This window comes from Myripristis murdjan, chromosome 8 (genome assembly GCF_902150065.1).
Source record: "Myripristis murdjan chromosome 8, fMyrMur1.1, whole genome shotgun sequence".
Lineage (NCBI taxonomy): Eukaryota > Metazoa > Chordata > Actinopteri > Holocentriformes > Holocentridae > Myripristis > Myripristis murdjan.
The window spans coordinates 12,922,697-12,934,112 of NC_043987.1; the positions used below are offsets into that span (position 1 = coordinate 12,922,697).

General features: G+C 43.9%; 1 protein-coding gene across 1 annotated transcript in view; it reads right to left on the bottom strand.

The window, feature by feature from the left end:
• Positions 1 to 11,416, bottom strand: part of LOC115363396 (myosin-10-like) — an 81,520-nt gene that overhangs the window by 59,633 nt on the left and 10,471 nt on the right. The gene's annotated exons all lie outside the window — the stretch shown is intronic.

The following is an 11,416-nucleotide window of genomic DNA, read 5'->3' on the forward strand; positions in this document are numbered from 1 at the left end:
TTCACTGAGCACATTGGTCATGCCAAATGAGCTACCAGCAGCGTTGAAATAGCAGAACACACAAACACACTCATGTTGTCATTTCCCACAACAGAGAACGACAGGGGCTCTATTTTGCCTCTGTCTCTGATACAGCCGCTCCCTATTTAGACCATCAGTCATTCGCACGGTTCAACAGACAAACCTGAAACACACTCATTACCTCATCATCCGCCACCACTGTTGCCACTTCAACAACTGTTCCTTTTTGGATGCAAGGTAAAAAAGGTTGTGGTCAACGTTGACCAGCATCTGCAAATGTGTTGATCACTATCCACCCGTACATGGTCATCATGAGGAAACATTTTTACAGCATCACGCAGGCGCTGAGCATTCCATTGTGGTCCATTTTTTTGTTTGTGTTATTCACATCTTTTATTAATTCCAATCAACTTTTACCAGCATCTAAACTGTGTTGCTGCTAAGATGCATTTTCCCTTTGGGGACTAATAAAGCTCGCCTTATCATCGTATTATGAAATCTGCATAATTTCACTAAGATGATTTATGCCAACGCTAAGTGGAGTTTTAATAAGCAGCCTAATTTAACAGTGCCAGGGTTTGTAACATTTTTCATCTAAAATGAGAAATTCAGGATTTTGTCCTGAGACCAAGGCTAATGAAAACATGTTGCCACTCTTCCCATGTGAGAACCCAGCAGAGCCACAAGGCAGTATTTTACAGCTACCCAGGATGTGATGTAAGTCTCCCTTATGCCACATCAAGGGCCTGTGCACTGTGTGGAAACCAAACCTGAGATGGATGTTGGCGGGTTGAGGATGAGTGCGTCATTGCTTTTAGGAAATGATCACCTCCAATCACAGGGGTTTTGTTTCTCTGTAAACTCCCCAGAAGCAACCACAACAGCTCCTGACTGAAGCAGCTGAAAGTGGCAGGACTCCCCTCTGTTATGTCTGCTTCTCTTTAGCGAGTCTGCCTGACACTCCACGGGCCGACTCCCTGAATGGCCTGCTACTGTCACAACTCATCATGGATGGGGAGGATTACCTGTTAAGGGTTCTGTGGAAATGCTATACGTGTTATTTCCACTGTTGGCTAGACACTGCTGCTCAGTGCAAAACAGCCCTGACAGTTTTTTTTTTTTTTTTTTTTACACATTCCTCTGGTCCACAGTGGGACCCTAAATATGTGTAACTGCTGGTTCAAGATGGCTGATATGTCTGGCTACATATAGCATGTCTGCTATATGCACCAAGCAAACTCACGTACACACACACGTACTCTCTTTCTCCATCATTCTCCCAATCTCTGTCTGTCTCTTACACACACACAGTTTTGTTTACGGCTAAGGGAGTGTTATCGCTGCACGGCAGCATGCTGCCAGGGAGAGTAAAATTAGCCTTGTGTTGCCTTGTGTTGTTGGGTGTTGCCTTTGGCCCAATGAGAGGGGAGAGAAAGCAGAGTGGGAGATATGGCGGAAAGTATTTGGCGATGTAATCGATTGCAGATGGCAGCCGTCGGGTGGCTTGTTTGGCCCACAGTGGCTCTTTGTGATGGCTAGGCCTGCCGTAATCCTGCAGGACGAGGCTGTTTTTGTGTGTGTGTATGTGTGTGTGTTTACGCTGGCACCTCTAATATTGCAGCACTAAGCTCTGCAGCCCCGCAGGAATCCAGACACATGAGGGGAGCGCTGGGAGGTGGCGGGGGAGCCGGGGTTCAGGCCGTGTCAGAGAGACTGGGAGTGGATCACTGAGTCTGATAGGCCCACAGGGAGAACCTTAAGTAACACACTGCCTTGGCTCATCTTTGATTAGGCTCATTTGCAAAGGAAAAGAGTTTAGTTTGTATGAAGATGAACTTTTTGATACCCAAGAGGAAACTGGATTATTGAAGCAGCTTAAAGTACAAGTGTAAGCTGGAAAACAGTGAAAAAAAGAATGAAAATAAAATACAAATACTATAAAAATAAAACTGAGTTATGATTGCAGCTATGATACATTTGAATGGCTGCTCACAAGGGAAATGCATCTGTAACCAGTCCCTTTGAATAAACCGAATATTCAAAACATTTAAACAGCCTTTTTTTTAAATGATATTTTGTATTCATTTTATCGGGTGAATGTGTAAAACTGTTTTTCAAAGTAGAATTAGAAATGTTAAATGAGCAGATTGTGCAAGCCACTTGTTACATAAAAAACAGATCCATTATGCACACCCCTGCTGTTCACATACTGACAGATTCACAGTATTAAATATTTGCAGATGTCTGTAATTTATATATTTATGAATAAATCAAGAAAAAAAGAAAGAAAACACAAAACTCTTTTCCTGCCCAGTTGAATCAACTCAGTGCGACTTCCCTCCAGGTGGGATTAATTGTAATTAATGGCACAGGCTGTCTTACACACTTCACATTTCTCTCAGATTCAATCTTTCATGTTACTCCCCATTTCCTTCGCTCTTTCAAACAGATCCATATCTTTATTACTCCTTGAAACGTTAGAATCTTTTTCCTCCATTAAATTTATCACTTTTGTTTTTTAGCACCCAAAATACACCTTAAACTCTTCCTACTCCTCTAGCAATCACACACAATTTCTTCAGAAAACACACTTGGGATTGAACCGCTCTGCATATTTTAGTATGGGAACACTTCTATACATGTATGATTAGGTGTGCTCCAGCATAGGAACAACCTTCTATGGTAAAATGACACACCAACTAATTAATTTGACAGCGTGACACGGTGGGATAAGGAGCCAGCCAGTTAACCAGAGATGGTCGGCCATGCAGATCCAGCAGCAGCTAGAAAGATTGTGTGTGTGTGTGTCAGTGAGAGGGCAGCATGAGTCAGGAAACCCAATCGGTCCTGCCCAGGCCACTGCTATCTCTGCTATGTGTCACTTATGACAACACTGTCCAAGACGGATGGCGGTACATGACAGTGGCTCTCCCCTAAATCACTCACCTGCACCTCTCTCACATGTCTGTCTGGGCCACTCACACACACCTACTGTACCACAGCGTGTACAGTTCAGGGACTTGGCTGGGGCAGCCCAGAGTGTCGACTAGCACCACTGACACACACACACACACACAGAGCAAAGTTAAAGAGATTAGATTACATGCAGGTGGTCCCAGCTGACCTGGCTAACCTGTTACTTTACGCACCTCTCTAATCCAGACCACTGACACGCGGGATGAGCTGTGAAAAGCTGGCCTGATGAAAGAAGGCGATTAGCAGTTCAAAGGAACAGGCCAACACACTCGCGATTAATCACTTAATAAATCATGCAGTGAATCCGTTCTATTTCAGGAATCTACTGATATTAGCAGACAAACAAATGGTCACCTCAACTTTGTATGATCAGAGGATTCTACAAGTTCACCGTTTTCATAGTTTCATCTTTACCTCGGTTTAACTTTTTAGGACACAGGTTTGTATCGCGGTTTGGCTTGAAAAAAAATGTACGGACTAAGAAATCAATTTCTTTCTTTGTAAATAAACATACACCAAGCATTCTGTGCAAAAAAAAAAAAATACTCAACCGCGCTTTTGCAGGTGTTCTGTTAAGGTTGTGCAACGTCGCAACAGAGACCCTTTATTTGCAGCTTGTGGAAATAGATAGATAGATAGATACTTTATTCATCCCGAAGGAAATTCACAGTTTTCAGCAGTATCCACAGAGTACAAGATTAAGTAAATCAAAAATAAAGAATAAGTAAATCAAAAATAAAGAATACAAGATGACCCTCGAGATCTAAGATCTAAGTACCCAATGTGCAAAAAAACAATGTGCAAAAAACCAATAAAACCAGTGTGCATCAATGTATACAATGTGCATAGATGAGGGCAATGTGCAAATTTACAGTATAATAAATGTCAGGCCTTCCATTAGCATCAGTCAAAAGCAGCGCTCAGTGTTCTACATTGTGAAATTGTTCACTGTAATTTCGCATTGTGCGCAAAACAAAAACACTTAATGTCGACTAAATGGTTACTCCTGTAGCGCTCGGCGTTTGAAGCTACAGTGCTTTTTGAGCTGACGCAAAGTTAGCTCATGCTTTCCTCTAAGAAGCACGAGCATGCACTGTGACGGGCCGATGAGCTACCGAGAATCACAACAAATTTCAACTAAACGTCATCCAAACGTCATCCACTGTGACTTTGAATTGACTTGCCTTCTTTTCAGGGTCAAAGACTCACTCTACTCCAGTCACCCTTATTCCATGATGTTGATCAAATTCGGAAAACTATCCACATTTTTTTTTTATTTTAAATGTCTCAGCTGAGGATACGAGAGCCAAGATTTAGATATCTTTCCATGGAACAGTACTATACATACACACGCTGAGCACATTAGCTGACACATATATAACAAACAGTTCTTCCAGTCGTCACCCCACTGAGATTAAGAATAATACAGGGAAAATGTGTGTGCGTGTGTGTGTAAGTGCGGAGATAGGGTGGGATGAAACCATACATCTGAACTCTGATCTATGAGCCTGTGAACAGAAATATGATTTTATCCCGTATGAACTCCACAGCTGTCTGCCATTAAAGATGCATCTGCCAGTGTGTGTGTGTGTGTGTGTGTGTGAGGCTGTGATTGTGTGTGTGTGTGTGTGTGAAAGATAGTGAATGCACCCATGCAAAGTTCTGTCTGAGCAGGCCTCTGCCATTTGTCGGAAACTCATCTCTTGAACATGCACTGAGTACAGAAAGTCTTTTAGAAGACTGAGGAAAGGTCTCTGACACGCGCACACACACGCGCGCACACACACACACACACCTCTAAGGAGACTCTCCAGCCCTAGTCCCAGTTGACACCACTCACACCTGTCCTGTCACTCAGGCCCTGGGTGTGCCCTCCACCAGCCCCTCTCTCCAGCTCTCTCTGCCCCAACATGAGGCCTCATTTCCCAGGGAAGAGCTCCGTGGCTCCGGGCCTGCCTGCTCTACACCCATATACGCAGCACCCTGGTCCCGCCCCCCCTCGGATCACACAAAGCCCCCATTGTGAGGCACAATGCTGGCCGCCCCCTCTGCCTTTCCCCTCTACTTCCCCCCTTAACCCTGTCCCTTCTTCCTTTTGCCTCAGACTCCCATTCCCCCCTGCGCCCTGCTCCTCTGCTCCTCAATCTACTCTCCCCTCTCTTTCCCCTCGATCATCTCCTCTTCACTCTTTGACCTCCACTACCTACCCTTTCACCGTGCCTCCTTTTCGCCCCTCTCTTCCCCTCGGTCGCCTCAGTTCAGCCCTTTCCCCCTGCTCTCCATTTCACAGCCAAGCCCTCCAACATGCACCCCTTCTCGACCATATATCTAGCTTGGCTCTCCGTCTTGCCTCTGTTTTCCTACACATTTTACATTCCTTTCATTCTGGGGTATTACCTCCTAACAGGGGTGGGTAGCAACGTTTTACAAGTTAAAAAAAAAAAAAGTGCCTGTTTTTTAATAACGAATACTTTGGACACTCTTTTGTTGAATTTGTACTTCTCTTTAGTTAAATATTTCCTGAGCCACTACTCGACTCTGTACTTTGCAACATTTGCCACTGGCTCTAAATGTGACAATTACATAATGAAGTACTCGCAGTGCCTCCCCCAAAAACATGGAGGTCTCTGCTTTTACAAACTCCTCTTCAGCCTCCACAAGCACACTGATGTTCATTTTTCACCCCCCCATTCATTGATCATTCATTATTCATTTCTCGTGCGCTGTGTTAATCTTCAGTTCATCAAAATTTTATGCCAAATGTTATGCCTCCGGTGTTGACTGTTGATTATTTTGTTTTATCGTAAGTTAGTCGTCGCCTCCTGCCAGTGTCCCGTTTAAAAACATGGCATTACATTCAGGTTCGGGTTTCAACAGGTGGCATGTGTTCCACTGTTTTTGCACTGGCTCACACCAAATAAAAGCAAAATGCAAAGTAAATTGTGCTTTGAGTAGTTTAATAAACAAGTATATTTTACTTTTATTTTAGCAGGTTTCTGACCATAATTTTCCCTTTTACAATATGCATTTTTATGGGATTCATTTCACTTTTTATTTTTTCATGAGTATTTTCAGTACTCTGCACATCCCTGCATTTCCTCCCAGCACAGTGCGTTGCCTTACTTTACTTTACCTTATTGGCAGTGGCTATGCTTTGATTTGATTATATTATATTTTATTTTATTTGATAATAATCCCTTGTTTATTTATTAGAATCACCGGTTATTTTCCTACAAAAATGTCTGTGTGGGTATGGAACAGAATATTATGAAGAATATTATCTCCCTCTGTGCAGTGCAGTGAGATTTCACATCTAGTGCTTCACCTCAGCAGAATCCCAGTGTGGGCATGACTCATGATGTTCACCAAAAATAAATCAGGAACTGGGCACTATATTCTGCAGTCTCCCCCTTCCTACAATAACTTGTTGATATTTTGGGAGTCTGTTTTGCCGATTTTATGGAAAACCGCCGCCATTCCACACTATGTTCGCTATGGGTGACACAGTTATCCACACGGGTGATACTCTGGCAACAAATCCCTTCTTTTGTTCGAAAGTGCAATCTAAAAAGCAATTTGGTTGGTAATATGTCACATCACTACTGCACTGCCTCTGTGTCTCCATCAGCTTTAGCCCTACAGAGGAAGTCGAGGGGTCAGACAGAGGGGAGTCCTGTCTCAGGGTTGAATTAACATTACTCTCTGTTCTCCCCTGCAGCTCCAGCCCGAACAGTGAAACACAAACACACTATGTTCCTGGGGTAGAGAGGTGCTTGAATGATGGTAAGGGCTCAGCTTTATTGCTTTCTTTTCTAATGCCTTGTTCATGCTTTCTGTACGGCTCCATGTGTGCAAGCTCTGTAATGGATGCAGACATACCATCCATACACGCTGCCATTCAAGCCTCTTGCACTTCTAATGAGAGCATGCCTGAAAACTATCGCACTTAGGAACTATTGTGCAATAGGTAAATTCTGGTATTCATATAGACCAGTAAGAAAAAAAAAAAAGCCTCACGAGATTTGGCCACTGATGCTTGCTCTTCTTTGAGCCAGTCTTTGGCAGGTTTACATAACTGCGGTGCCGTCCACGTCGTTTCAAATTTCAGGTGGGGCACAAGCTCACAAATGACTCTAAAATGCAGCACACACGCCCACTCGGTTTGCCCACAATCACACCACTGTGACCGCGAGTACTTCATTGTATGCGTTTCCGTATGAAGTATGAACCAGCCATTGACTTGACTATTAGGGGGGAACATTCAAGACTAATGGCAGATCAAAATTTAGAGTGGTATAGTTTACTCCTCATAACTGGTCATCATGTTAAAGGAATACTTGTGGGGCAAAAGACCCTTTTTCCAACTTAACCATCTTTTATCTTTTTTAATCCAAGATGGACAATTCAAATATATGATGATTAATTGTGTAATAAGACAGCCTCAGAGTTGCGCTAAGGTTTATTTTTTGACTTTGACAACGCTTTGCTGATGACTCCCATACACTTCAAGCCTTAATTCTGCCTTTAAACTGCAAGCAAAATTCTGCCAGTTTAATGTTGGTTTGCTTACTGGAAAACATACACACGTACAACACACCTCTTAGAAAATGGCTAAAAGCCTTCTCTGAATTGAGCAGGTCAACTGCTGTGCTATAAATCTATTTAATGTAGATAGGGAACATCGTTTGCTGAGGTGCTTCAAGATGCAATGACGCCAACCAAAGCACCACTTCAACGTGTATTTTTATACCATGTGAGGAGGTAATAAATGGCTGTGTTGACAAGCATTTTGCAAGACAGTTTTTGACCCATCAGCCTTGCACAGTTAAGGCCGTCCTCCTCATGGTGACAGCTGGGCTGCAGTAACGCTGCTGTACAGTGCAGTTGGCACGGCAACCTGAGTGCAAGTTCGCCTAATTTAAGTCTTCCTGAGAAACAGAGGCATGAGCTAGAAACAGTTACTGTAAATGAGGCAATAGGCGAGGAAAATGAATGAGGACTCCTAGACACTGACACAAAAATGCATGCACACACATATTCACACAGGTGGAAATCTGCCAGGGACTCAGCCTTGTGGTTTGACTCGTTAAGGGGCAGGGGAAGAGGGAAGGAGGACATGGCGTTGTCAGTTAAATAGGGGCTTCGCCATGGCAACGCTGGCTGTATCCTGAGATGGTGGAGTGACGAGAAGATAGACATTCCACACACTTGTCCTCCTGTGTTCCCTTCACAAAGGAGGAGAAGGAAGGAACCAAACGGCAAAAGGAGCCACCACAAAGCTGCCAGCGGAGCTGTGGTCGTATTTTTCATGTTTAGTGAAAGGCGACCAAAAAGCCTTCAAAGGATGTGGGGAATTTTCCCCTTCAACTTTGTCCAAGCCAGAGCATTCTGGTTGAGAGAAAGAAAGAAAAAGACTGAACAAACTAGAGGATGAAAAAAGAGAGAGAAAGAGTGGAAATGAGAGATCCCAGCTGCTCCAGTTACTAAGAGAAGAAAGAGAGCAATTATAAAACAGTGGGAGATCCTAAACAGCGTACGATGGCTTTGGGGTATCTGAAAAGGCAGCTTTTCTCACCCTGAATAGAACAGTATCCTTATTAAACACACTGAAGGACATTCAGTTAATAACACTCAGAAAAGTGCCTCTTTGCTGCCAGCTGAACTGCTGTCATCCACCAAGTGTCACTTCTAGTTGAGATCCCAGGGGAAGGTTATTTTGGTCACATGAGCACGGGCACAGATACACACACACAGGTACGCATGTTGATGCATCCCCGTTCATGGGCGCCCACCTCCCTGAGAGGTGGGCTTTTCTCTTCTTCTGACAAACACTACATCTCAAAGATGACTCAGCCTGCAGAATGTAGCATGGCACGGTATGGAAACCTGGGACGATAATGACCTCATTCCACAGGCAGCCTGGCCCTGCCCCCCCCCATGTGGGACCGCCTGCTTCAAGAATGAACACCATCCACAGGGAAAAGGGGGTCAGGGGCAGGAATGGGGGCACAGGAGAGGTGTCCCATATTGAAACAAACACCCCACATAGTGATAATAGCAAAGGAGGAGTGTGTGTGTGAGAGAGAGAGAGAGTGTGTGAGAGAGAGAGCATGTGTGAGAGAAAGAAAGAGAGAGAGAGAGAGAAAGTTAGTGTGTATTTGTGCATGTGGTTCTGAGTAAAGCTATATTTAGAGGGGCGAACATATGGAAAATGATTTGAAAGGGATACAAAATGTGCCCATAATATATATATGCAGTTAGCTGACTGGGCAAAAAGTGGTAGAAACCATTGATGGGACCTTTTTGTAGTTTTGGGAAAGAAATGAAAGGATGCAGAACAATTGCAAGCCAATTAAGTCTCTTTCGGTCGGCTCTATTCTAGGCAAATTTAATAAAATCCACACTCCTTTTAGTGGTCATTTCTGAGCCACCTCAGTGTTCTTAATGTTGTAGTTACATAGGAAAATGTTCTGCAGAATCTGAGGGCCTGCTTTCATCTTCAGATGTTTAGGTCCCGAGCCAGCCTTTGAAAAGTGCTGCATTATGACATGCTGCCCAAACTCCGGTCCTGTCCAGCCCAGGGCTCTGGTCCAGGTCCCAGCTGTGTGCACGGTACATCTGGCCTGCTGAGACCAAGGAGCAGAGACCAGCCCGAGGGCCTGTAATGACAGGGAGCCTCTAGACAAATCAGACACAGAAACCTTGCAGCTGCTGATGCCAACCAGACATCCAGTGACAACACCGATGCTGTATATGTGACGCTGATGTGTGTCGGGGTGAAAGCCTAAAATAAAGGCAAGGGAAACGTGGGCAAACATGTTATTCCAACGGTGAAAAATCTTAGAGGAGAGCGGACATTCAAGAGACAGAAAACAAGAGACTTATTTCCACCGTTTGGCAAAGATGGCAACCACAGCACACAGGCTAAGGGCTGTTTAAACACTGATAGACTTTGATAAAGAATCTGCTTATCACAGCGGTCCTTCTACATCAGGGATTTGAAAACAATGAGTCGGGACCCAAATTAGGTCAGCAGCCTGTTTCTGGTGGGTCCCTACATGGTGAATGTGCTCATACTAATGAGTCCCAAGGTAGGAAAAACACCGGCAATGCCACAAAAAGTACACAAGCAAAAGGCAGGCCTGGAGTCTGCAACAGCCTTAGCTGATGATAAACAGCAGCTTAGCAGTGTGTGTGTGTGTGTGTGTGTGTGTGTGGGTGTGTGTGTGTGTGTGTGTGTGTGTGTGTGTGTGTGTGTGTGTGTGTGTGTGTGTGTGTGTGTGTGTGTGTGATGTGCACACAGCTCTATGGGTTCAGTGCAGCAGGCCCAGTTGATAAAACCTGCAGACTGATCCTGAACTAACACACTCAGGCTCTCTTCTTTTCTCTTTGCCATCTCCTCCGTCTACCCCTCTCTCCATCTGTTTCTCTTCCCTCCCTCCTCCCTGCTTTCTCACCCTCTCGCTCTAAATCCCTCTGTCACAGGGCATGGGCTGTAACAGGCTAGCCTCTCACCACCCACGCTATTAGGAGCTTAGAGATCTCACCATCGCTACTGGCGGCACGTTACTCTTATCTGCAACACAGAGACTGGTCGGAGCGGCCGCCATCCATCTCTGCTACCACTCTGCTGGCATAGAGACCAAACCGATTAGAGCAGGTAGCTAATTAGGTCTTGATGTCATATTAGGTCTTGTATTGATTTCTTATCAGCATCAGCTGACATGTATGGGCATGGACAGCACCTGTAAATATGATCAATTCACAAAGAAAAGCATACCTTAAATTTGTCTGCTGACTAATTCAGAAATACAGATATCTGTTAGCCAACAGGGATAGGTATTGGTGAGGACCTCTCAATACAATAGATATCTCAATACATGGATACAATTTCCATCACTATAAATTGCAAAACACTAAAGAATTGACTGACAATGTACAAAAAGGGTTTAAAAAGAGACTGCCCACGTTCTCTGCACTAATAAAACTCACAATGAGTTTTATGATAAATTTGGAGACAAACTGACTCAGACTATTTTAGTTAAAAGTTCCCATTCCAATTTATTAAAACAGAATTAACACAATATACTCCCATAACATGGTGAATTAAGATGTAGATGGCATAACCTCATTTGGAAATGGAGTGCATAAACAATAAATATCGATGTCAGCTGTAAAATAAAATAATATTCCAATGCATCAGCTGCATTTTGCACAGCAATATGATCCAAATGGGGAAAAAAATGCTATTCAGGTATCATGTCTTAAAAGCTAAATCTGAGCAAGGAGAGGCAATAAAGTGGCAATCCCAAGCCACAAAAAACTACCTTTCCAAAGCAGTGACATCACTATTGGATCTAAAGTGCAAACACCCAGTAAAGAGCTGTGGCTGAGTTTGATTTTGAACTTGTGTGCTTGG